The sequence below is a fragment of the Dromaius novaehollandiae genome, chromosome Z, assembly GCF_036370855.1.
Source record: "Dromaius novaehollandiae isolate bDroNov1 chromosome Z, bDroNov1.hap1, whole genome shotgun sequence".
NCBI classification, from domain to species: Eukaryota; Metazoa; Chordata; class Aves; order Casuariiformes; family Dromaiidae; genus Dromaius; species Dromaius novaehollandiae.
Genome location: NC_088132.1, coordinates 9,489,380 through 9,517,254, shown reverse-complemented (window position 1 = coordinate 9,517,254; position 27,875 = coordinate 9,489,380). Strand labels below are relative to the sequence as shown.

The following is a 27,875-nucleotide window of genomic DNA, read 5'->3' as shown; positions in this document are numbered from 1 at the left end:
TGCCCGGCAGCCCCGGAGGCTCTGATTGGCTTAGGAGAAAGGCGCGTGCGTGGCTCGAGGGGTGTGTTGGGGGGGGGAGTAGGAGACACGCCGCCGCGCGAGCGCTGTCAGGCCGCTGTTGCTAGGCAACGGGTCGGCGGGCGGGAGCCCGTGAGCGCCGGTCCTTGAGCGCGCGAGCCGAGCTGTGCGGCGGCGCCGGCGGGGGCGCCGCGTGCCCGCCCCCCCAGCCTCCCCGCCGTGAGACGGGACCTCCCTCCCCCGCCCCATGTGTGCCGGGGAGCGGCCCCCGGGGACCGCGGTTGTGCTGCTTCTACGCGCATAAGCAGGGAGACTTCCCTTTCGACACGTCCGCTTCCCCCCCGCGCGAGTGAGACACCCGCAGCCCGGCCGTTACAGGCGCGGTCAGGGTGATTACCTGCGGCTGTCGTCTGCTCTGCCTTGCGTAGGTAGGGAGCTCGCCGCCCTCTTCCCGGTTTTTAGCTGCTCCTGTTCCTCAGGCTGAATATTCTAACTTTCACGCAGCATTTACTGGCTGTTTCAAGTCCTCTCACCTTGAGAAAAATGTCCTGGACAGAGTAATATTAATGATCTGCTAATCAAGACCGATTGACTTGGCAGACATCTCTCCCAGGTCATTCTGTTTTCTGTGGGTTTGACAGTGAGGGACTTCCATGTAGTCAGACAGATTTGGAGAATGTGCAGTCCTGTGCTTCATCTGCTTGAAGGAATAAAAAGAAAAAATTGGCTTTTAACAGCTGTAAAATTAAACAGCTGAAGTGCTAGAGAAAGAAAAGTGCTGGAGAGAGAGAAGAAGAAAAAAAATGGCTTTTAACAGCTGTAAAATTAAACAGCGAAAGTGCTAGAGCTGTGCAGTGAGATGGATCATGCATGCCTTGAAAGATTTTGGAAGAGAGGAAGCATTTTGAAACATGTGGGTACAAGATTCCCCTCCTGTTTGCAGTCATGTGGCCTTCTATTTTATGGGGACAAGTTCATACATCTCTTAGCCAAACAGATCTCATAATCTTTTAGAATTATTTTTATTCAATGTATGTGTAATAAGAAAAGGAATGTCATCAATGTGTGCTTTAATGTTGTTTCTGCTAATGTAATTTTTTTTTTTGGTGAGATACTTACTTAGTATCTAGACATCTAGTACAGACTAAATTTTGAGATCACAAACCTTTGCTATTTTTTCTTCAAAAGATAGGTCTGTTTAATTCATAGTTAACAATGTCCAAGAAGCTCTCGCTGCCACCTTTATCTCCTCTGTCACCCAACAGGGAGAACAGCAGACATAGCAGACATAAAAATGGGGAGCTACTTGGTACGGTCAGCAATGCCTGCAAACTGAGGGAAAGGCTGTTTTTTTTTTGGTTCCCAAACAGCACGAGACTCTGCTGCTTTGAAATTTATGCGTGATGCAGAACCACAAGACAGAACAAGGATGAGACAGCAAGCTACAAGTTTGGAACCCTTGGTATGTTAAATGTAGTTTATAATATAGTTTAAAAGATCTGCAAAAGAATCTACTATTTATATCCTAAAAGTTTAGGACACAGAGTTGTCACAGTGGTTCTTCTAAAACTGATGGTGACTCATTGGACTCTCATGTTTATTCCCAGCAGAAGTCCTGGTGGGGGTGACCTGGTGCTGCCTACAGTCTGCTGCAACTTCTTAGGTGCTGCAACTTCTTCCTAGTTACTACCAGAGGCCAGCAAGAGTAAGGATTTTTTGTGTATCTAATATTGAGTAGCATGTTAAAGTACCCCATTTTTTCTTTAGTAAATCTTAACAGAATGCCTTCACCCAATTTATAGGAGTGTTGGTTAACAGAGGAATTGTTGATAGAAAAGGAATTTTCGGTTGGATCTGGTGTGCTCAGATGAAAAAAAGTTTGTATTTTAGTTAAAATGTTTATAGATTTGATCTGCCACATTCTTTGCAGGTTACTAATAGCTTGTTTTCCATATATGCGTGTGCTCAATAGTGACTTATTGCACATTTAATGATTGACATATTACTGCCCAGTTGCAAAAGTCATAATAGTTTATGTGAATGGGAAACTCAGTAAATTCCAGTTTCATATAGACATAAACATCATTGTTGTGCCTGATGAAGGGACAGTGGGAAGTCAAGAACCTTCACATCAGAGCACAAATACTTACTGCTTGTACTAAAAAACAGTTGTAAACAGGTAGAAGCTATTATCCTCTCTATGAACTGTAGAGGAGGATGTGACACTCTCTTTGCTTAGCCTCTTACACAGGTGTTTATCAGTACAGTGTTCAGAACTAGAAATCTGGGTTCCTGAATCAGTGCTGTCAAGGGGTTTAAGAGATCGGAGCAGCGCAGGCATTCAGCACGTTCTTCTATTTTGAAAGTCGTTGTGACTCATTAAAGGTGTCTCAAATCTGCAATGTTATAGTCCTCTTGACCATAGACAACAGTTACTGACCCTTTAAGCTCTTTCAGCTATGCTGAGGGGCTGAGAATCAGCAAAGGCAGCCTGCTCAAGAATTCACAGCACCTGGCAGTGTATAGGCTAATGAAAAGAAAACACTGTCAAAGTGCTGTGCTAGAAGTGGAAATGAAAGTGATCAAAGTCTTTTACCCTTGGTAGCTCTGTGCAGTGCAGAAACCTGTGTAAGACTTCTGAACTAGGCTCTGAAGCTGCTCTTAGGCTAATGACACAAAAGTATAGTGCAGACCTGGCTTTTGTGCTTAATTGCAGTTTTCCAGATGTGACCTGATACAGTATAACATCTTGGTAAGAGCAGGCCAAGCCTATATGATACTTCCCAGTAACTTCAGCCCTAGCAAACTTCCAGCATCTGTAACATGTTCTGGCCAGGATTTCCAAAGCTCTGCTTCTTCGTATGTGAAGAACCATATCTTTTCATTTGTTTTTTCTTTAGCCTGGCTCTTGATAGCTTCATGTGTCCTTAGAAAAAGATGACCTGTTTTCAGTGGAAATTTTCACAAATAATTTTACCAAGGACAAAGAGACAATGTAGGAGATGCTCTGAAAACAGCATAGTGTAGATACACTGTACTTGCTAACACAGTGTCTAATAGAGTGGCATTAGAAATTCAGCTATAGCAGGTCAGATGTTAGCGAGGGTTAACTGTCCCAGTGTTTGCTTTAATTTCTTGTTTTTCATTCTGAATTTGGATCTGTGCTGCTACTGATACCTGAGCCTTACTGGACTCAGTCTCACAGCAGTACTTACCCAGTGTTACCTCAGCTTTAGATATCTCCAAGGAAAAGAGTTCTGTCAAACAAGTAAAATGGAACAGCTACAAGTTACTGAAAATGAATGTATATAGTGCAAGAGTTAAACAACATTGACTAAGGATGTCAGTATCAATTCCAGCATCTCTTGTTTCCACCATTTATAATGCTCATTAACTGTCTCTCCTTCAATGGAATAATAAGATAGGCTGTTTTCTTCCTTTTGTTTTCTTTTGCTGATTTTCCATCATTTAGCACAACCATGAAGCAATTGCTTTTAAACTTTCCAAGGGGGAGCTTGTCTATTTAAAAAACTGATCATTTGGGGGTTTTATTTTGGACTACTTTGTTTTTAACTTTTACAAAAACAATCTCCTTTCTCATTGCCGTTCCCCAAATCTTTCTGCTCATTGCTCACTTACATAAAACAGCAGTCTCTTTAGTGGCTCAGAATTCTGAATTGCCACTGTAGATCGAGTCCTGTAGTGATCCACATATCATGGGTTGTGGTCATATCCCACTAAAATTACTGCAGGCCCTTCCAAATAGAGGGGTCTGCCAGCACAACAGAATGAGATGGTGCCAAGAGACTATCTTTTCTTTCCTCTAGCCCGCACTAAAAGTGTATCAGCATAGTAAGCATGCTGAATACATGTATCAGAAGAAGAGCAGCTCTTAGCTTGTGAGTTACTACAGCCATCAGCTGGCAAAGGAAATGACATGCTCCTTTGGAACTGTTGGCCTCTTACGCTCCTTTAACTGAGCTTCCAGAAGCTTAAAGAGAAGAGCAGGCAGGTAACGTACTTTTATCAAATCACTAACCGTGATGGATTCCCAGTCTCTGTATGAGGTCAGCATAGTTTTGCTGCAAGTAAAGAATGTAGAATGAGGGATTTTGATATGAAAGAATTAAGTTCACCTGCTTTGATAATTTCAAAGAAAGACATAGGAGGTAACCTGAAATGGAGAGAATATTTATTCTGAAGGAACTGAGACCTGTGAAATTTGATGATGGGGGTAGGGTGGAGGGTGAAATGAAGTGTCCTGAGACTACAGATCAGCAGGTGAGAGAGAGAGAGAACAGCTCTAATAATTTATGGCCATGAAGACTGATCAGACTGCAATTACTACTGCACTTGTTCTGTACATGCCCATGTCATTCTAGCCTCTCCACTGAGAGCTGTATCCTACATTGATCTGTATATGCCTTTTTTTAGTAGATTCTTGCCTGCGTTCTGAACAACTTACCTGGTCATTTCCTTGAGTGTGTGTTTTTGTGAACAAATACTGATTTGCTAAATCTAATCATTACTAATACAGATTAATTAAAAAGTTGCATGCTATTCATGTCTGTTGAAGCAGTTTTGTATGTGTATTATATTTTTCTGCAAGTTTACAAATTTTGATTTAATTCTAAGGCACAACTGGTAAGTTCAAGTAGGATATGAGCATGAGGAACTCCTGAACAAACTTGTCTGGCTTTACAGCCAAGTGTTTATAAATTGTCGTCTTCTCCCCCTGCTCATGTTTTTGAAGATGCAGAAGATGTAATCAAAGCTAATATTGCTGATCCTCTGAAAATTATTAAAATTATACATGAAAATGAAAGCCTTTGTGTGACTGACCAATAAACCCCAACAATGGAAGTCTCAGAAGAGATTGGCAAGGGCAAGGTGTCCATGAAGCTCAGGAATAAGGTAGGGTGTGACTGGTCACAGCTGTTGCACAGAAAGCTGGCCATCTCAACAGAAAGGGGACCAGAGGGTGGCCTTTGTTGTAGAGAAACAGCTGTGTCAGTAGAGTGAATCAGCTGACTACATCCCAGTTGATTGAATCAACTGGTGTGCTTCTCCCTGAGTTCATCAAGAGTGTGACTGTCTGCCAGAGTTAGCCAGACCAACGTGGGAGGAAGTGTATACGTGGCTCAGCCCAACATAGAGTATAAAATGTGAATGACTGATAAAAGAATTTTGAAAAGAGCAATGAGCTTGAGCTGGCTTCAACTCTGGTATTCCTTCCCGGTGACTGGGGACACCCAGCATTGTGACAGTGAGCATATTATAGAGACTAATAATGGGAATCGCATTACCGTATTGCAATTGCTATTACTTTGCTAAATGTAATTTGTGATTTCAGTAGCTTGCTGTATCACTGTGCTAAATCAAAAATTCCATGTAACATCAAATTTTGATATTAAACGTTACACTCTCCATGTGTGGAATATCTGAAAGAACTGGGCCAGAGAGTATTGGACTCTGACACTTGGATTCCTTTGTATGACTCCCGCTGTGCATAAGCCATCAATTCAGTGTGATACATTCAACCTGAAATAAGTTTTTTTTCAAGCTGCATGTTCTATTTATACATCTTAGTTTGTGTGTTCTTAATCTCAAGCACTACAGTCCATCCTGTAGCTAACTGCCTTGCTAAAAAAGACATAAATCTATATGTAGGTTTATTTCTCAGTTATTCTCCTCATATCTTATTTTAGCTCCGTGAGCTAGGTAGTATTACAGAAATGCTGTGTATTGGAAAATATTTGAGGCATAGACATAGTAGAATATGAAGAAAAAGCCAGAACTACAGTCTTCAGAGACAAACCAAGGTTTGTTATTGCTTAAAGAAATTTATGCCTCTTTCAGGACTTAAGAAGCAGAAGGCCCAGTAAAATAGTTTTTTTAATGAAACCTGCCCGCAAATTGCTTTATATATTTGTCAAAACCTCCCCAAGTGTATGGTGCTCTATAAGTTACATCCCAGTTGAAGCTGAGATGTGTTGGAGCAGAGTATGGCAAATCCAGAGAAAGAAATTGGAAATTATCTTACCGCTCCAACTCAGTGAATGTCTCCCTAAAAAAAGTGATTGACGTGAGATGAGGAAAAGTGTTAATTTATAAGTTTAATGACAGAAAGATTAAAGGAAGCCTGGAATACAAAGGAAACAGATAAAAGCATAGAGGAGAAAATCAGGCCAGGCTATACTGTCCGAGTGGCAGTAAGTACTTTATAGGTCTCTTGTTCTTTGGTTCCTTAAGCTGCAGGGCTACAGATTTCAGCCATGGACTTGTTTGTGTGATAGAGAGGCTTTCTCTCTATGGAAAATTCCAGTTGTGGTCCAGTGTTTTTGGAATGACTGTTAGCCGGTTTTCTTCCAGCTGTTGGTGGGGTCTCTGTGATGTTGTGCATTCAGGGCTTTTTCTTGTGCTTTAAAGAAAAAAAGGTAAATGCTATGTTCTTCCTAGACTTTTCTGTCAGAAATCAAAGGAAATATGCTTCTTCCCTTTCGTCCACTGTATATGACTACTAAAACAAAATTAACCAAGCAATCTGTCTTCAGGTTTTTCAGCTGGGAGAAGACCCCTGTAGTCAGCAGATGTACTGCTGGGATAAACCTGGAATCTTTGCACAAACTGGGATTCTAGAGAGTAGAGTCATTGTCCATACTAATAGGAAAGGACAGAAATTCAACATGGTAGAGTGTTACAAATGTGTGAAAATAATACTACTATTGCCTCACCCAAATTGCTTCATGTAACAAATCCAGGAATATTCTAAATTAGTGGTATCTGCAGACATTGTGTCCTAACCTGCCTCTCTTATGTTGTCTCTTGAAGAGTTACAATGGTGACCTACTGGAGTGGAAAGCCTGATTAAAATCTGAGGGCTGAAAAGCTGATTAAATCTAAAATCTTGCCATTATGGAGAGAGGGCAGGGCACAAAGATACATTAAATAGACTTATATTTCACCTTTTTTGTATGTACAGTATGTATATAATTTTTGTATATAGCTTATATAACACCTATTACATGTTTAATGAATGGCATATGTCCTATTAGGAAAACTTTATGTTTATTTTGGAGTTATTGACTATGACTGCGTCAAGACAAAAAAATACTGTACTATTAGTTTGAAAGGAGTTATCCACACATTCAATGGCAAAGTTAAATTCTTCCCTTTAACTCACTGGAAACAAGCATATTTGTATCATAAAAGAATTACTAAGATTTCTGTGTTTGCCCTCTTTGGGAAATGGAAGCCATATATTAATGAAGGAAGAATGTCCATATAAAGAAAATTCAGTGGCTGTGTAAAGCTTTGCAGGAGAACCTTTTCATCCTTAATGCACTAAGTATTCGATGTTTCTTCAAAAGATGGTATTTCAAAAGAAGTAGAAACTATTAATCTTGTCATGTAGGTTTTGTAAAAACAGATACAGATTTGTTTGTTTCCTGAATGTTAATCTAACCTTTCCTTTTTTAAAGAATGGACTTATTTCTACATGTGTACCTTTATCTTGAAACGTAACATGTATTGTTTAACAGTCCTTGTGACCAGCGCTGCTGAACATGCAAAATATGTATTACCGAATCAGTGACATGGGGCTTTGTCATATTGAAAAAAGTTGCACATACATCCTGGAAGAATTCAGATTCCCAGTTCACACAACTGCAGGAGATAATCAGTTGTCATTGCTTCAAAGCTCTTGAGTTTCCTATTTATTTTGTTAGTATTTTGATATCATAGTTGCATAAGTGCCTTGTTTCTGAGTTGGACAATCCATCTATTGGAATTCAGAGATCTTGCAAAAGATGTTGTAAGAAGTGCTTGTGAGACTGCTCTGGCTGAATTTGGTTTCATTCCTGATGATTGCATGTATGGAAGAGACGTTTCAGGTATAGGAGGAGGCTAAACAGACTGGAAGTGCCTGCTGTTTAGATAAAGCTTTAGAGTACACTTTATCCAGCATTGCTCAAAATTCTCTTGAAAGACTCTAATATTTTTCAGTTATACTTGTGGAGAGTTTACAGTTTTGTAAAGCAAGGCATTTAGCTGAATATTCCCAAAGAATATTAAGTTCTTCAGGAAAAAATTAGGGACAACTGAGTGTGCTTTTATGAAGAAGTTGCTTTTGCCCTTCTTTTTCATCTGAGTTCTGTGTTATTGCTGCTATAGGATGTGTAGGAAGAGGTTTTTTGCAAGCTGTTGGATGAGTTTAATTTAGGAAACGGGAATGTTCATAACCTAAATTTGTTTGTCACTCCCTTCTGTGTTTTTTTTTTTTTTAATTGGAACTATCTGGACCTAAATGTCAAATGCTATCTGAAATTCTGTACTATGGACTTTAAAGTCCAGGTCCCTATGTGTTCTTCTGTGTTTAAGTTGTCTCCTATTTTTAATTAGTTTGTAAATGTGCTGACTGGGAGAGGCAGAAGGTGTCCTCTCTAAATTGAAGTATTTATGTGACTGTGCTTGGTCACTGCAGGATCACCTGACATCCAGCAGAGAGCCTAAAGAATTAGAAGAGTTAGAAAGAATTTCTTTCTTTGGAGGAGTTGTAAAGAAGTGTGAACTCTGTAATGAAGATATTCATAGGATTCTAGACAGTTTCTTTATGGATTATTCAGGATTCTGGACACTTGTATTTTTGCATAAATCACAAAAATTAGCAGTTTGTTTCTGATTAAACTCAGAATAGAGTGGTGCAGTTGTGTATTTTAATATTTGCAGTGTTTTCATTAGACTTCTTTTTCTGTTTCCTATGTTTTCGTGTTCCTGCAGAATGGAGATCAACATCCTCATATGGTGGATTATCTAGTGTGGTGAATAACCATACTCCCTTTTATGCTAAAAAAAAAAAAAAAAAAAAGAAAAGCATTGAAGAGAATCGGCTGACAAAATGGTCTACACAAAGCAGGCCATCAGCAGATCTTGTTGCAGGAGTTTAACGTGGTTAGTGCTTCCACTTAATGAGGCTGTTTTTATGCTTACTTCTCAGTTATTTCATCATCATTAAAGTACAAACATAGCGTTCTTTATAAATGGCACAATGGTATATGTTGAGCTGATTGTATGTAAATAAAACCTGTATAGTAGGTCAGACCACATATCAGTTTAGTCTTTGAAAGGATTATATGTAAAATGCTTCAGTGAATGTCAGTGTGTTTATTTAATTGATCAAATAGCACCAAGATTATACCGTAATATATTTTACCAGTTCTTCAGCCCTGATGCAAATGAGAGAAAACTACATCCTGATCCCCTCAGTTAAGAAACATCATAAAATCTGTTGACAATGTCGTTAGCTTAGCTTTTAGATACAAAGCTATATTTTTGCTTTATTCCTTCATTTCACTACAGCATTTTGTGAATGCATTTTATATTAAAAGTCCAAATGAGCTGTGCAATTATATTTGCTAGAATCTCTGTTTTAATTACAACTTGGTAGGAAACTAGGTATTATTACGATTGTATGTCTGTCCATAACTATACTGTAGATTGCATTAGATTTCTTCAAGAAATGTATTTCAAAGTGGTCTTGTAAAAACTGTGGTGACATTCTGCGGTTCAGTCACAAAGTTTGCAGTCATGGAATGGGTTAGCAGTAACTTCTAAGCCCTCTGATTCTGAGCTTCTCTAAGAGGTAGAGGCACTTTTAGTGCCGGTTAAACTTCCTTATGCATGTAAATGACAGCTGCTTTGGAGGTTAGCCCTATGAGTGGCAGCACAGCCTGGAGAATTTGCGAAGCTGAGACCCTGACTGTTTCATTTCTTGAATATACATCCACATAGCACACAGTCCTCTTAGTGCATACTCACCCTCTGAATTGCGGAGGTGTTTGTGAACGAGTGTTGTGCTTGCCTTCAGCTTGTGTCTAGTGTTATAATCCTGCTGTTCCTAGAAATAAAGCTTTCAGAACTGATAGTAGAGATGTATCAGCATAAGACTGATGATCTCACTATATGACTATCTGATAAAGAGATCTGAGGCCTGGTGATAATCCACATTATCACTTCTGAGGCATAGAGGCAACCTGGATGAACTATGAAACATAGTCAGTGCTGTGGCTGTGTACACATGAGGCTAATGCCTAGATTAAGCAGTTCTAGCAGTTGAGTATCTCTGGGGTTTCCCTACTTCCTCCCTTTCTTCCTCCTTTTCTTCCTTCTTGCCTGCAGTCCAAGAGTGCATAATAAATTATGTCTATCTTCCATGTCATTTAGTTTTGTTTTCTGTGATGCTAGACTATTTATCTTCCTCTAAATCCTTGCTGGGAATTTCTTTGTGCTTCATGCTCTTAAACACTTCTGTTCTCCTCCATGTGAGGACAACGTCATAGTTTAGCCATTAGTTTCTGTATTCTCTGATACAGGCAGCATTGCTGAAATACTTCATTTTTTTTTCTTTCCAGGAGTTCTATCATTCACTTTTTAACAATGCTAGTATAGTGTGTCCTGTCAGCTTGTGTCTGTAAAGTCATCTAACGTGTTCTTGGTCTTATGCTACCACTAGAAATAATAGTAATTATATTCACGTAATAGCTTTTATTTAAAAAAATTGTTTTGAAACTCATCCAGAGCTCAGGAAGGATAGGTCCTTTGGTGTCTGTTTAATATAATGACGTGGCTACGTCTCTGACGTAGGAAGTCTTTGTGCCAATTGGTAGCTGTGAGGATAACAGAAGAAGAATAAAAAATTGCCATAGGTTTTATTCTGTATCTGTAAATGTTTAGTGCTGGAGATAATATGCTTGTCCAGAGGGTCTTTTGCCCAGCAAAGTATTGGGTTGCTTATATTCCTACAATTTATATCTAGGGGAGAACCAAGGGAACTTGTTATGCAACAGTGGAAAATGCAGAATTCAGAAAGTTTGCATGACCTTTGCCTGCCTATGCTTGTTCTTCAAAAGCACCTTTAACTGTCCGGTTCTGGAGGTCTTTAATGCACATATTACACATTAAAATTGCAGTCATCTACTTTAGTTGTAAATTAATTTTACCTAATTTTGAACATGCTCTGCACTGCATAATCCCAAATAGTACTATGCTAATGAGGACTTAGCTCTCATCTTGTGTCTGCTGGCTTTCACAGGATACATGTTTTTCCATCTGTGTTGTCAACAGTATCCAACTGGGTAAACACTTCAGAGAGTGCCTGAGAGACTGTCACTCTCACATAAGTTGGTTGAGGCAGATGAAAGTACCTGTCACATTCTTAGCATAAATTTAATTCTTCCAGTGTTTGAAGAACTCATGAAAATGTCACTGCATGGCAGTGAAGACTTATTACAGGTTCAATTTCTTGTTGATCTAGAGAGATTTGAGCACCCATTAATGAGAAAAAGACGAGTATGACTGCTCAAATGAATAGTTAGAGGATTTTGCTGTGAAGGACGGGGATGTCAGGATGGATAAGAACCTACTGACCAAAAAACAGAAAAGGCTTTTCAGCGTGCTGTTTCACAACTAGTTTAAGCCAGCCTAAGTCCAGGCTGCTGCCTCAATGAGTGGTTCTGTCCTGCTCCTAACCATTTGTTTCCATTGCCTCCTTCGTGGAGCTATGGCACCACACAGACCAGACCAGAGAGAGGGATGGGTAAAAAATGAGTTTACTGATATTGTGATTAATTACAGAAACTAAAATACCAATTTATAGTACACATTAATTTAGCCTCAACTGAAAGGTATAGTTGTTTGTTTTTAAAGTAAGATGGAGAAATAGTGTTCCAACACTGGATGAAAAAGACATAATGAGATCATCCTTCAAGGGACACTGTAGGTTATAGAACCATCCTGAACAGAAAGCACAAGCAGTTATGTGAAGGGAATCTGCAAGGCAGATAACTGAATGTGATTAATGATGTTATATATAAAATTTTTCCTTTTTAATAAGATATATGCAGAATCTTGCACTCTTATTGTTATTGTAAAACTTACTTTTAAGTCAAAGGTGATTTTTTCACTCTCACTTTTGCTCATTACTGATACTGGATGTGTGTCAGGGAAAAAGAAAAATCACTCATCTGCATTTTTTTCTTTTCTTTTTCGTCTTCCACATGATAACATATCCAGGAAACCTTCCTATTTATTCAGTTTTTTAAAAGATAATCATTTCAGAATGATTATTACATCCAACAAATGGAACGATCCAGTAAACTTCATATTATATTACCATGCACCCAGTATATGTGTGTTAACACAGTTTAGGCTTTTTTTTTTTTTTTTTTGATCCTTAGTAAAACCCTTCACAATCTCAAAATTTTACTGGTTTTGAGTTAGATCATTTTTTGCTCTTATTAGTATAAATACATTTGAAAACGTAGACTGCCTGTTTGACAAGAAACTGAGGAGACACAGTATTGATGGATTGGAAGGGGGAGGATGGAAGGCACGCCCAGTGACCCAATATCAAGGAGGAATGGGGATCCAAATTTAGGTGGGAGGAGCTGCCTGGAAGAGCACAAGGGATTCTGATGTTACAGGAAAAAAGTGTACTAACTTACAGGAAACAGTTCTCTGGATGGCAGAAGGGCACAGAAAGTTTGCTGTTGTGTGACGGAAAGAATCTCTTTCCAAAGATTATTTTAGTTTTACTTAGCACATGAGTAAACATTTGTAATTCTTTTGGCTGCAGTTGAGTTGCTCTTTATTTCTTTTTTTTTTTTAACCTGAAATCTGAAGCACTTCTCTTAAAGTTAGTCCACAGGGAGCTAGAAAAAAATAGAAATTTTGCTGCTGACTTCAGGGGGACTGTACTTTCAGACTTTTGTACTAGGTTTTTATTCTTTTGTTTGCACATTAACAATACAAAAAGGTTGTAGAGAAATAATTTTATTTTTCACGGAGGATTAACTAAGCAAAAGTTATTTTCATATTTCACATAGGATTAACAAAATATTTATCATTTCAGATTTGTCATTTTTGGAATATGTCATTTCATGCTTTTCCAGGGATCGTAAGACAGAATGGAGAGGACTTATTTCGTTCCATGCTTATCACATAGCTTATTTTGGAGATTAACGCTCTCTTCTTTGCCCTATCCTTGGGCAACTTCCAAGTAGGTTTAGGAAATTTCTGGTTTATTCCTCAGTTCTGTGTTTAATACCTTTTATTGTATAGGTGTGTCTGGGTCATTGGTCACATTCAGTGGCATACTCTGTCCTTTGGAGAGAGAGAGGGATGGATTTCAATAGCTTGAATCACCTGAAAAACTCTTGAAGTATCCTGGTCATCACAATGAGCTGCCTGACATGCGACCAAGTACATGTCAGCCAGGCTTGTTTTCCTTGTAAATATGAAAAGGCTACATTTTGGGGGGTCTGCTAGACCCGAATATGCTAGAGGGGTGTTTGCAGTCCTAGGGAGTTGTTTCATCACTTCACCTTTCTTACCCATCATCTTTGTCATTCAGAGCAATGCCAGGCACCCTAGTCAGTCAATTTTCACAAAGATACAGCACAGTGACTTTCTTTTATTTTGGTGCTTTGCTCACTATCTCCCTCCAAGGGCGTTGCTGGAGAGATGCAGCTAGTCGAGACAGAGAGACAGAGAGAGACAAATACTTGATTGGAGAAATCTGGTATGATGACCCAGTCTTCAAATGCCGTAATATAATAGTTACAAGAAAAGATAGTTTTTCCAGCAGATGCATTCAACTGGGAGATCTTAAAATCCGTTTCTGCATACAAATACTGATCATAAGTGTAAGGAAGACGTTTCCTTCAGGAGTACAAAGTGATGTAAATCTATTTTAAGTCTTTTTTTTTTCTTTTAACCAGAATAGTATTATTGGGTATTTGTGCAAATCTGTGCAACAGAGAATGTGGCCTATGTGTATCTTAGTAGAAGTATACAGTATACTCCAGAGGAAGAAGTATACTAAAAATATGAACAAACTGGTGAGTCTGAAACAATAAAAAAGAAAATAATCAATATTTTTGAGTTCTGTATGTTCAAACATCCCATTGTTAGTGACATTTAATTATGTCAAGCAGGAAACTAATATAAACAAGAACCCCTTGTATTGAAATGCAGAGATTAGTAAAAATTGAGCAATAGATGAAAGTGATATGGGAAATACAAATAAATTTAAAATAACCTTTTAGAAAAACAATATTTAGGTTGGAAGTACAGGTATCTTTTCAGGAAGTTCTCCCTTATCACTGGAAAGAGCATTGTAGTATATTCTTTACCAGTTGTTGGTGGGACACAGTGCTCTTCTTTTCAGCTAGAGGGTCTTCTGGGTCTGGCACCATTTCCTTTTGAGTAGCAGTATGGCTTTCCCCATTAAATCCCATACTGAGCTTCATCTGGAATCCCCTTGATGTGGTAAAAGCAGTGCTGTTTCTGCAATACTCCTAGCTCTTGTTCTCTGGACATGAGTGACATTAATTTAGGGTTGTGGTCTGATAGTCTGCATGCTGACAAACTGTAATAGTATCAGAGACAGATGCAAAGCATATTTATGAAATGTGTTTACCATTGTCTAATGGGATGGTATGCTGTAAATTAGCTTCAAGAAACCATATTGTCTGGTATTTTAAATATGCAACAATATTGACATAGCCTCAGTGTAAAGTTCCCTTGTCCACCAAAACTCATCTTGTCTGTAGACAGTCATTGGCAGTTCTTTACATTTATGGTGCTTCAGCCCCCAAATTTTCAGTAATGTTTCTCACCTAAAAATTTTCATTCTTTAGATTTAATAAACAATAATGGTAAAAAAGCTTAAAAGAGATCTGCTGTTATGTTTCAAGATGTAACCAACCAATAACTTAGATAATGCCAAAGCTTCTCATATGGATAGGTTGTTTGTTAGTATATTTTTGATAAGTTACTTGCACCTTCTTTTCAATTATGTGATGAAGGTCACTGCTGTGGAAAGAAGAGTATTAGAAATGAGTCTCTAATCTGAAATGATATAGCAGGCTCATGTGTAGCTAATGCTAACAGGATAAAACCAATGGGGAACCAAACTGTGTCTGAAATTGCTTCCTTCAGAATTGCTTAGAGCTAGGTTTGCATAATACAGTTCTTTTCACTCCAGGTGTTTTATCTTACAAAATAGTTCCCCGACTAGTTGCTCTTCAGTCATGCAGTGGTAAACCAGCTTCTGAACAGGTGCTCGCATAGGGAAGGCCCATACCAGATCTGTACATAATAGGATATATTTTCTCATGAAATAATACATGACTAGCATAAAAATGACCTAATGACACTTTTCATAACTTCTTTTTTAAATTATTTTTTGTATACAGTTTTAACTTGCTGAGAATTCTGAAACTGAGATGATGATCTTTTTGGTTTGCTTGTTTGTTTGGATGCTGCAAGGGAATACCAGGCTAAATGAATCATGAGTGCTGCAAGAAGCATAAAATGACTGGAACTAGAATTTTCTGGTGGGAATGAAAGGGCTGGCAGATTTTGATTTATAATGCCTAAATTCAAGCACCAAATTTAGGCAAGTGTTTTATTTAAATATGTACCTGAATGTATGTATGTGAAAGCTATGTTTCTAATAGCTTCACAGCCATTAAAAAATCGTGGCTGTAACTGTTCTGCTAAAATCTAGCAGTGGAAGTAGTATTACAGTTATTTTTCACATTTAACTTTTTTTGCACTTTTGAAGACTTTTGAAGAAAGTATTTCCCATACCACTGAGGGGACCTGCAAGAACCTTGCTTTTGTTTGTATTTCACCGTATGTATACTTTTTATGCAAGACAACAGCCAGTAAGTAGCCTTAATGACAGAGAAGATTGGCAGAACTCCTCAGCACACTCATTTTTAACTGAAGTAAAGCAACCATTGAGTGGCCATCATGGCACTTCAGCCATCTTGTTTTCTGCTGCTGTTTTTCTGCTTCAGCCTGCTTTTATCACATGTTCATTATTCTGCAGATTTTCCTCAAAAGAGTAGTTCTCATTCAAGATTACAACAGAAGGCATAAAACAAAAAACTAAGCTGTTTTTCCCATTTATAAAACAAATGAAGAAAGCACCACAATGTTGTTTGTGTAGCATTTGCCTCTAGTTAGGATGCTATCTTATGCAATGTCATCTTTTGCCTTTATTTTAAGTTTATTACTGATAAGCTTCTAGTTACTGTGGAAGAAAGTATCTGCCATTATAGCTGAAGCACAAAGATGTGAAGTTTTAATTTTCATTTCTTCCATACACAGCGACAGAAGATGTTAATAGTTTGGTATTCCTTGATGAAATGCAAGAAAGGGTACATGCACATTACAGGAGATGGGGCAAGAATCACTGTATATATCAGTGCATTCGTTAAAATTTTAACTGGTTTCACTAGGACTTCTCATGCTTGTGAAAGGAGAGTCTAACTTCTCTGACTCATGTGACCACATTTACTAATGAAATGACAAAAATCTGACCTTTTTCCAACTTCCCATTGGCAATTGGATGTCCATTTTCATCGATCAGCTGACAGAACAGTGTTTGTTCCTTAGTATGGACAGGTTCCCTTATTATAGTCCCTTTGGGAATGTTTTGAACACATTTCTAATTCTGAAAGGGAGGCCATTCTTCCATAAGTCATTTAGGAAATGTTTTTTTCCTTTGTTGGCAAAGAGTAAAAATTTCACAGGCTTTCGGAGTAACTTGGAATCTGGACAGCTGAGAAATTATGGGAAGGCTAGGAACACTCCCAGTTTTAGATAACTTTCGGGATTTGTTTCCACATACAGGGCAGAGAGTATTGGTATATCCCATAAAGAAATCTCTAGATCTGTCACCTGCCAGTCAAAAATCTCCAATGGCTGTCTAATGCTGTCCTTGTTCCTCTCCTTTCACTTTGCTTCTCCAACCCTTTCTGCTGAGCTTGTGCTGATTCTCAGTTTTCTACAGTTTATTCTAACTGGATGGACAGTTAAACAACTTCTCCTTATCCAAACTATATTCTTTTTACTTTGGTATAGCATGAAATCTGTTCATTTGGTTTATCTCCCAGTCTGGTGTACAAACATTATTAGCAGTTTCAGGGTTGCATGCATGAGAGATAATCTACTGATGTTGTTGTGATATTTAATACAGTCATTAGGGGAGCTGTTGTACAAAGATTTTCTGCAGCGTGTTGCCCCTGCATGCTAATTATCAAGGTTTGGGTCTTTTGTGGACTACCTGGTGTGAGGAGAAAAACTTAGGTAAAGGCAAAATAATCTTTTTCAGTATCCAGTACTTTCCATAATTTCATACTGAAAATTCATATGTATTATATCATTTTCTGTTGGTAAAAGCTATATTTAGGACTAAATTCTGTCTTCTGCTTCAGCCTGCTTATCACATGTTCATAATTTTCTCAAATTCTTTTAAAACTAGCATTACACATATTTGAGAATACTCAGAAATATTTCTTAGTAACAACCTGCAAAACACAGGACTCCGAAAGATTCTTTCTCACTGTGACTGCTCAGTACATTTGTGCTAAACATTTTGTTAACTTGGTAAAGTGGGAATATAATTTAATTTATACTAAGGACAGATATGTTGCCCATTCTAATCAAGCATGCTCCCCTCCTCCGGAAACTTGGCAATATGTCTAATACTATTCTTTAGGTTGTAATGAGATGAAAAACTAAACATTCAGAGATGACATCAGCAATTTTCATTGTCATTAGGACAAATGATTAATTATTGGATTCATAGTAGTTAATTATTTTGTTGTCTTCTTATATTATAGACTTTTAATGCTATAGCCTTATCTTGATACTGTGAGCAACAGAGCTGAGGTCAAACAGTTGTCAGCATTACTCAAAGTGTATTTGGTTTATAATAGTTTAAATATCTCTTAATTCTTTTTTTTTTTTTTTTTTGATTGAAATTCTTGAAGAAGAGAGCAACATAGTAGCTCAGATGTATTGGCTTACTGACTAGTACACAGTCCCCATACCTGCTGATGATTTTGTTCTGTCTCCAATTCTGAAAGCATTTATTGCTGTGTAGTTTATAAAACAACTGATGGATCAGTGGGTTAAAGAAATACCAGCATTACTGAATTCTGTCAGCTCTTAGATCGGGATGTTTTAGAGCTAAATTCAGAAGTAAAAGAAGTGAAACAACAAGCCAATGTATGCAGAGAACAGTTGTAATTCAGTTTTTGTTTCCTCTAGTACTAAAGCAACCTGCTGAAATTTGTAAAAGCTCTGTTGCCTTCATTAATTCCAATAATTATCCAGTTGTTGCATTAATCTGTTTATGCACAGATGACCTGTGGAAATAATATTTTTCTATATCTTGATTGACTTAATGGAAACACTCTCAGGCCATCAGACTTTCCACATTTGCACACATCATGCATTTGTTCATATACCTGTACAAAGGGATTGAAAAAGTACCTTTTTTTTTACTAGCAAAAAGTACCTTTTTTTTTTTTACTAGTAAAAAAGTACCTTTTTTTACTAAAGTTTTCACTGAATGCACTGTAACTTACAGCATCTACCGAAGTCTTTCCTCTCAACAAGGAAAATATACATTAAACATACACTATAAGAAGCAGTGTTTCAGTGTCAAGAAACTGTAAATAATAATTCTTAGGTCATTTTTTTCTGGTTTGTAGTTTGGGAGAGCTATCTGAGGTATCTGCAGCTTAAAGTTTTGACAGTCTCTTTAAAAAAGCAATTTGCTAAACTGACCTCACTTGTCATCTCCGTCAGCCATCTGTTTTCTGATCCTCACGAGAATTGACAGCACACTTTCGTGTGTGTGTGTGTGTGTGTGTGTGTGTTTGGAGCAGGGTATAAATATTATACTTATGAGACTAACGGTGACAAATGACTTCTGAAGCTTATAGCTACTGTTGTTATATGAAAAGTTACTAACATCTTTGGAATTGCCATTGTGATTTGCAGCTCCTCATAATGCAGTATGTGACAGTGTGATGACTGAATTTTCATTCAGAGGTTCTGTTTTCAAAAGCTGAAAATGTTGCTGGCTAAATCAGTGTATATTATATCTTCTGAGAATTAGATTTGAAGAGAATGTATTTTCCCTTGCAGCAGAAGTTTGGTGCTTTAAATTAATATGAATAGGTGAATCAGTAGTGTTACATGGATGTATGGTGCTACTCTGGACATTCAGTTAGAAAGAATGCTTATTTTTGAAGATGCCAGCTTGCTGACCATTAATCTGATTTTTTTCTTTTAGTAATACATTACTGTTAATAACATTTTACTTGGCCATAATGCCATCTGAATGCATGCGCAGATGAAGTCTCATCATCTTGTTTTGGTCATGGATATTTAGTGCAGTCATTCCAGACAGTTGACATGTAAAGTAGAAAAGTCTCCTAGCCATAGGTAAAGGAAATCCGTAGAGTTCCTACTTAAAAGCATCATGATACACTTTAGAAGAATCTTTACAGGTTTGTAAAGTGCATTGTTGTTAGCTAATGAGTATTCAGTACATAGGCAGAGAGCTGTTTTATTGGAAGGGTTATGCCTCAGCAGCTTTGCAAAAGATTGTCTGGAAGTTATTCAGAAGGATGCAGTGTTTGCTATCTGAGGTAGTAGACATAGTAGTTAGAGATATGACACAGAGAACATAAAAACTGTAACTTTTCTAAAGAATAAAGAAGAATTTGCTGTATATGGTAAAGCAGTTTATGTTAAATATGGATCTGTCCTCTCTCCCCCAATACTAACTCCAGAATGTGTTTAAAATGAACAAGGGATGATTTTAATTGTATGTCAGATAGTTTCTGCCATTTTTCATGTTTCAAAATTTGATTCTTTGGAGAAGGTTTGTGCAGAGCTGAAACTGAAATAACTGCTTTGGGATTCTTTTGCTGAATGGAAAGCACTTCAAACACAAGGCATGGCAGTTTATTAATTACACTGATTCTTAAGCGAAATACTACATGATAATGTATAATAAATGCTATAGTATAAAATTATGTTTTGTAATATGTATAAAAGCAAAAAATGGGTTTCTTTTTTTTTCTTCCAAAAGGTCATTAAAGATTTTGCATCACTGAACCAAACAGGGGTTACCATTACAGAGTATACTGCTCACCTTTCTCTCTGTTTGCTAATTGTTGTTGCTAAAGCCTGATTAGAATCATAGAATAATTTAATCTGGGGTAATCATAGTTCTGTGGTCCAACATAAAATTGCTGCTCAAAGCAGGACCAACTTTGAAGGTGAATCAGATTGCTTAGGGACTTCTCTAAGTTTTAAATATCTCCAGGGATGGATATCTACCACCTCTCTGGCCCACCATTGCAATGTTTGCCTACCCTCACTACAAAAGACTTTTTTCCTAGTATCTGAACATAATTTACCTTTTTGCAGCTTGTGCTTCTTCTTGTCCTTTTGCTGTACACCTCTGCAACAAGTCTCTAAACCTTCCCATTAGGTCCGAGTTCTGAATAATTCCATTTATTTGTATTGTTTCTTAGTGAATGAAGGTTACATTCATAGTTAAGGTGGTAAATTCTTATTTTGTGCTCATTAATCAATATATTTGTGTATGTGTTCGACTTTCATAGCGTAAATTTGAAAGCTTGGATCCAGGACAACTAGATTCCTGAGTTTCTGAATATGCCAAGTTTGTGAATCAGCTGGAAAAAGGGCTGCGACCTAAAAACACAGTGCCGCTGCTCAGAGCAAAGGCAGAAAAGGTGCATGAAAAGATAAAATGGGACATAGAAATTTGAATGTTTAAGAAAATATTTCTTAATATACTAACATTTTTTAAATATACTAACTTTTTGTGTACAACTCTTCCAAGGGCATACAGAAGGAGAAGAGCGGAGAATAAGTATGGAGAACAGAAAACTTGTCAAATTTTAAATGCCAAGTTTTTTCTAATTTTACTCCAAAGTGCAAAATTAGAAATTTTTTTTCCATTTCCCTGAAAAAATGAAATCCTATAGAATTAGGACTACTGTCAGCTTCCAATGCCTCTTTCAAGGCTGTTTTCAAGGAGGTCAAAGCCATAAAGGAAATTAAGGAAAGCTCTACTATATCAGTTGTATTACTCATCCATGTGCCAGTTATCACAGATCTGAGAAGCCCCTTTCTGAAACCCACACATTGGGCAGTTTTGGAACAAATAGTTCATGCTGCTTTGACTGATGTGGAAAATCCACTTTCTTTAGCTCAACTTACTGAGCTCAGTGCTTTCAAATTTGCTGAGGAAATTCAGGATATTTCTGGGCAAGTATGTGGTGAAACTTTGTAGAGACATCTCTCAGAAAGGTAATTTTAGCAGACAGATCTTTGTTTTTATAAACAGCTGTAAACCTTGATCTTTATGGTTTCTCAGTTCTGGATCATAAAATATTAATACTATAATAATAATATGATTTTTTTAGCTGAATAAATAGAAAACAAAAAGACACTTTCTGTTATGTACCCAAAGGTGTTATAAAAAAGTTTAAAGAAAGACTTATTAGAGCTCAAATTTAATCTGTTAATAGCAGTTGCTAAGTGGAACATTTTGTTGCAATCTCTATAGCAACAAAATAGCCGTAATACCTGCAAGGCTAAGTCATAGTTTCATTCTGAACTGACACAGAATGTATTTTGGACAAGGATGTGAATTAACATTATTTAAGTGGACAAAAACAAGACATATGCAATTTCTTTCCATTAAAAATAAGAAGAAAAATGTGTTGCTTACTGAATTAAAAAGAACAAAAATAGGTGTAATTTTCCACTGTATGGTCTGACAAAAGAAACAGAAAAAATTTGCAATCTTACTAGAGTCAGTTTAGATAAAGAGGGATTTTTTCTGTCATCACAAAATTTTATTGCTTTGTGTATAATTTGTAAAACCTAAACATTTCATGATTATAAATAGATTTAGAGAGCTTATGTTTTTCTCAACTAGGTGGAAGATACTTGGAAAAAAAATAAATGTATTGTTCTTCCTCACCGCTTTTATAAAGATGTCTATCCTAAAGACATAATACAGAGGATGTTCGAGTATGTAAATGTGTTTACTGCTTATTTAAGGTTCTTCTTGAGATAGCACTGTCAGTATAGCAACTACAGCCTCCTCAAGGTATGCGGACCCTCTCAGGACACATATAGAGGACTAGCAGAAACAGCAGTCCTTATTTAGTCAAACATTGGTGAGTAGCAAATTGCCAAAAAAAGAAAAAAGAAAAACTACTTTACGTTAAGAAAACTGTTGGATTCATATTATTTCATAAAACCAGCCAGGTTGAGATTGCTGAAAAGTGAGCACTCTCTCTTTGCTGATACAATTTTGCAGCTAATAGGAAGAAACCCGTTCATGTTGGGCCAGGGAAAGGAAGGAAAATTATCATTTAAAACATGTCATTGGATTTATGTGAAATAATGATGAGATTATTTGTGCCTAAAATTTTATCTTAAGAAGGTTCCTTTTCTGACAAGGAGGTAGCTGTAGAAACCAGACATATGCATTGCTTGCAGGGACATGTAGCAGAAATATTTTACAGTTGGTTTTTTTCAGGTGTGTTGGAAATGGTAGGTAGGTTTTTCTGCACAGAAGATACAGCATGTAAGAGTGTTAAGAAACTGGGCAGTGTGAAGTATTTAGTGTTACGAAGAACTCAGTACTTTGTGGTACAAACACTTCTCAAATGTAAGATTCCTGGAAAGCAAGTGGGTTGGATTTAATATTTATAGGAAAGCAGTGGAGAGATGAGGTGAGACATTTGAAGATAGAATAATATTCTGCTCTGCAAGAAATTGCTTATCTCAAATGGGACTGCATACAAGGCCTTTGTGTTCAAAAAGATGCTCAGTTTCTGTGAATCTGAATTTTGCAACACATTTTGCTTCTAAAGGAAATATCCGTGACAGAATAAATGTTGGAAAGGACAATAAAAATGTTTAAAATACAGGAAAATACAAAGAATTATTTTTAAACTAGAAAGTCTCCCATCAGCATCATGTAGCTGGGTATTGGAAATGTTACAGAGAATTTATGTTTAATAGTAGAAATGCAAAAATCAGTCTCTGTTTTCAAGTTTCCTTTGTGAGACTGAAGACTGGGAAATAATTGCTGACATCTTCCTTTTTTTCCTTCCCTTGGAAGAGTGGTTGACATGTCAGACAAAGTGACTTTACTTAGAAAGTATTTTTAATCTTCCTGATATTCAGAGACAGCTTCCTGGAGAGACAAAATGTTCTTAAAGATGGAAAAGTCTTAGAAGGTAGTAATGAGAAAAGTTAATCATCTATCAAATGCTCTTCATACTTCTACTCATCCTGGTATAAAATAAGAATATATTATACCAGTAAATGCGTGATGTATCACAAAGGTTGTGCTAATCTTTATTTAAAACCTACAAGCCTTTGGACTCAGCCAATCAGAGATGAAAAATTAATGATGCTATTTATTTATGGGAATTCTTTTTGAAAAAGAGAATGAGAAGGTGGCTGTATCCCGTTCATTGCTACTTGTCTTTGGTTGCGACATGTTTTCAATCGCCTTTCTCCTTACTGTATTTTTAAAATGTGACTTGCTGTATTTCAGCCATCTCATGATGCGATCCTATTTCCTAATGGTATTTTCATCTTTTCCTTTTCTCTCTATTATTATTGCATGGCCGCATGTATATTCAGGTCCCCTGCGTTTCTTGCCTTATACCCATTCCTATCTTTTTTTCTTTCTAAACTGTGTATTTTTTACATTCTTTCTGTGTTTTCAGTGCTCTTTCAAGTTAGAGGGAGATGATGTATAGTATTAGGAATGTGAACATGAGTTTCCCTTGCATTTTTCTTGATTTTCTCTCAGTATCTTTAAGCCTGCTTGAGAGATCTCAAACTGGTATTTATGGCAGTCAGTGGAGTAGATGGCCACAGGAGGTGAGGGCCCTGGTGGGTAAAAACAAGGTGTAGAGACATACTTCCTACTGCACATACATGAGCTGGGGCAGAGCTAATGTCACAGCAACTGCACCTGTAGTATCCACGCAAGGTATGATTCTGGCTAGGAACCTCTGATCTACCTAAGGGCTCCATGAGTGGGAACATAGCAGTTTTGATTTTAAACTGCTGTTAACGTCTTTGCAAGATGTGGGCCAGTGAGGGATTGGACTCTTGGTTTTCTGTATTAAAAACTAGGCTCTTGTGGACTCAAAATTGTCTATAAAGGACTGGAGGAGTCTTTATTGGGTTATATTCATAGTGAAAGCATTTGGTTTTCTGAAGTTGTGTTCCTGCAGAATCTGCTTCTAGACTACCTAGTTGTTAAAACACTTTCTCTCTGTTGGAGTGAGTGTTGGTCTTTGGGAGTGAGACAGTGCATATGCATTGTTTTAAAGGGAAAAGAGGGATAGCTGCTGAACTGCATGAAGTTTTCTTTATGAAACTTCCAGATGGCAGAGAGCTTCCTGGTCAGAATATACCTTACAAGCTCTTCTCACCTGTTCTGTTTTTTCAGAGGGGAAATTTTCATTTATTTTGTTTCTATGGATTGCAGAACACAATGAAGCTTCAAAGGTTTGAAGACAGCTGCACATCCTAGCCAGTGTCACAGCCCTGAGGATATGATAGCAGCCTGGGAGCAGCTCCATGGGTCCTTGGTGCCCCAGCTGTTCTGGACCCCTTGTGTGAGGACTAGCACTTATTCTCCATTTATCATTGAATTAAAAATTCTCACAGGGGTGAAGCAATTGTGGTACATGTGGTCTACTTCTTTACGGTGATGCAGTGTAACACTCATAAAGTAAAATGTATTGACACTGTGTAAATATACCATGTAATACTTGCAGTAATTGTATTTTGAAATTTACTCTAATTATGGTATTTCAGAGTAGCATGAGAATGTTCCTTGTTTCTGAATTTTTTATCTCAAGTTTATTGTATCATTTACCAAACAGATTTTACTTTTTGTCAAATGATAAACTGGAAATTTGGGCTGAAAATTGTAATCCTCGTGAAAGCCACTGTCTCTTAAGAAAACGCTTTAATTAGAGTGCTAGCCTAGATTTTGCCCTTATGATGCCAGCTGAAGGAGAAAAGGAGAGGTTTTCATGAATGGTATTTTAGCAATGCTGTCACCCAAGGGAGAAAAGTTAAATGTTTTTGGTTTTAGTCTGTTAATTTGTTACCGACAGGAAAATAAAGTCTTTCTTCATGTACTGTATCTGAAAGGAAAGTTAGAAGCAAGCTATTACAAATGCGTAAAACACAAACTATTACAGATCATCACTGCATCATTCTGGCTTTAAGCTGGTGTGACCACCAGCTTATGTTAGTAGCTTATGTTATGACTTGACTTTTAGTCAGAATGCTTATAAAGCACAGTGTGATTAATGATGTTGCAATTTTTATGCTGTACTTCTAGTGAATATTAACACTAAGAATAAGAATGGAAATGTGTTTTTCTTTCTGCTAAGTCACCCACCCTGAGGATGGCTGAACACTGGAAAGGTTGCCTAGAGTCTAAAAAGTTTCCATCCTTGGAGTTATTCAAAACCCAACTGGACAAGGTCCCGGGCAGCCTGCTGTAGCTGACCTTGCTTGAGCATGGGGTTTGGTCCAGATGGCCTCCATAGGTTCTTTCCGACGTTGACTATTCTGTCATTCTGTGACCATCTTGGAACAACAGTGAAAGCCATTATTTTTTGCTTCGTTATTAACATTCTTCTTAATTTTAGGGAATAAATAAGGCACAAAATTATGATTGTATAAATTCAGCAGAAATACAACTTTTTATAATAACTAAGTTTACAATAACTAAGTTTAGATTAGTTTAAAGAAAGGACTGAAGGTCAGAGGAGGTGTAGAAGATTGGCTCAGTAAAGTTGAACAAAATAAGCTTGCCAAACACATGCCTGCAAAAACAGTGTTGTCGTTAGGAGAACACACTTTTCTGAAGAGGACCGAAGCATTTTAGGGTAAAGCTGTGTGACTATTGCCTGATTTGGTTTGCTTAGCCATAGGCTGCTAATTACTTCTAGTTGTTCTTGGAAGTGGTCTCTCACTCGTGTTAACAGCTCCTAAGCATCAAGCCAATAATCCTGAATGACTCTTCCCAAATGTTCTTCCCAGATGTTGACTTGATCATCTCAGCCTGAACGTGATGTTAAAACATCTGCCCTTGGATAAAGCAGAGGGAACAGAGACAGATGGAGGATCAGCTAAAAGAACTGCAAAACCAGGGTGAGAAAATTCTTGATGAGAAACAAAGCCTTGGTGTTTCTTTATGAAGCCAGAGAGATGATGCTTTCATGGTCACACTTTCCGCATCTAGCGTAGCAGGCCACGCTCAGCTCAGGCCTCAGGAGCTCCACTTCCATCTCTTGCCAATAACAAAGGAGGAACTTTGTAGCTGAAGTTACATTAGCAATGGTTCCATTTATGCATCGACTTCCACCATCTTCTTTTCTTCTCTTTCTGCTGTTTCTGGCCACTAGACCTCCACTGATGCCTGGAGGCACATCCTTCTCTGGAGGCAGTTCCCTGGCTGCTGGGAGATGGCTCATGTGGGCAGACCTTGTGCAACGCCTTGTGTGCTGCACCCCAAGAGCAGTACTGCCTGCAGCTTGCAGGGAGCTGAAAAACCCCTCTCTGTCAGTGTAAAGCCCTTAAATGGCGGGACTGTTACAAGGGATAGTCCCTGTGGCCAGGGTCACTGCAGGGTACCTGCTACTCCCTGGAAAGCTCCAGCTAGGGAAAAGAGATCCAGGAGCTCTGACCTGAGGCTGAGCTAGACATAGCCCATGAGGAGGAAAGACAGGAGGGCAGGAGGTGCCCTTGGGCAGAAGGGAGCCGCCTGGTCTCTCCGTCCTCTCCCGACAAGCACCCTGCAGGGAGACCCTGGGCCTGTAGAGTACTGAGAGCACACTCCCATGAAGATGAATGGGAGGAGGCTCCCAGCACATGGCCAAGGTCCTACAGCCCCAAGCCAGGCCAGTCCCCTAGGTTCTGGGGACTGGGGATAAGCCACTCTATGGGCATTGAGATGCCTACCTCTTCTGCCTACTAATACAGCCTCACACACCTCTCTTCACTGACATAACAGGAAGCTACCAGCTTTCTATTTCCTACACCAATGCAGGGCCTTCCCATGGCAATAGCTTTCACTCACCACGAGTTTTATCTTCAACACCTTATTCTAACAAATCTCTCTAAGCAATACCTTGGCATCCACCTTAACAGCTCATCTGTTACAGCTGAAACAGTTTTGCGTCAAAAAATGGCGAAATGGAAAGATTCCCGAGAGTCCAGAATTCCATGCCTACTGGCAAGTGCTGAGCGGCACACAGCAGCACATTCAGCCGGGCACAGGGCGACCTTGGCAGCTGCTCACACAAGTCCTAGCGGAAAAAGAAAACCCTTCACAGTGGAACGAGTGACCCTGTAGCTCTTTGCTGGCAGAGTGGTACAACAGCTGAACAGCTTGCCCCAAGTGCTGGTGGAGCCTCCTTGCTCCGAGATATTCAGCACTTCACTACACATGGCCCTGAGCAACCTGTTGCAGCTGACCCTGCATTCAGCAGGGCTGTTGCACTCCGGGAGCACAGACGGGGCCTGCCGGCCGCAGCGATACACAGAGATCAGTCACGTCACGTTGGAAGAGGCAGGAAAAGGAAGCCATTCACGGCGGGATGAGTGAAGCACGAGGAAAGCAGGCCCCTGGGACGGAGGAAGAAGATGCGCTTGAAGAGAGCCTAGCAGGCTGGTTGGACGTTTTGCTGCTGAGGACAATCCCCCGGGACAAGACTAGAGGGAGCAGAGGTGGTGGCAAAGCCTGCGGAGACCCTCTCGGGAGGAGAGAGAGGCTGACAGAGAGAAAGCACAGCAGCCGCAGTGAGGAAAGCCACAGAAAGACACAGGCTGGGGAGAAGGCCTGGAAGCAGGAGGCGCGAGCCGGTGCCTGCCGCTGCCCTTGGGGCCCTGGC

The 27,875-nt window shown here is 38.5% G+C and overlaps 2 long non-coding RNA genes across 6 annotated transcripts in view; one reads left to right on the top strand and one right to left on the bottom strand.

Annotated features, from left to right (window-relative positions):
- LOC135324680 (uncharacterized) overlaps positions 1-908 on the bottom strand; it is a 32,163-nt gene extending 31,255 nt beyond the window's left edge. Inside the window, exon 1 of the long non-coding RNA XR_010385977.1 lies at positions 416-908. This is a non-coding gene — a long non-coding RNA (uncharacterized LOC135324680). The remainder of the gene's footprint in view (positions 1-415) is intronic.
- LOC112982045 (uncharacterized) lies at positions 63-27,828 on the top strand. Of its 5 annotated transcripts, XR_003258896.2 has the most exons (6): positions 63-446; positions 1,389-1,480; positions 1,626-1,723; positions 24,449-24,578; positions 26,023-26,133; positions 27,147-27,828. It is a non-coding gene; the product is annotated as an uncharacterized LOC112982045 (long non-coding RNA). The 5 variants fall into 5 exon arrangements; XR_003258894.2 differs by having other exon boundaries at positions 26,023-27,828; XR_003258895.2 differs by lacking the exon at positions 24,449-24,578 and having other exon boundaries at positions 26,023-27,828.
- Positions 27,829-27,875: the final 47 nt, after the last annotated feature.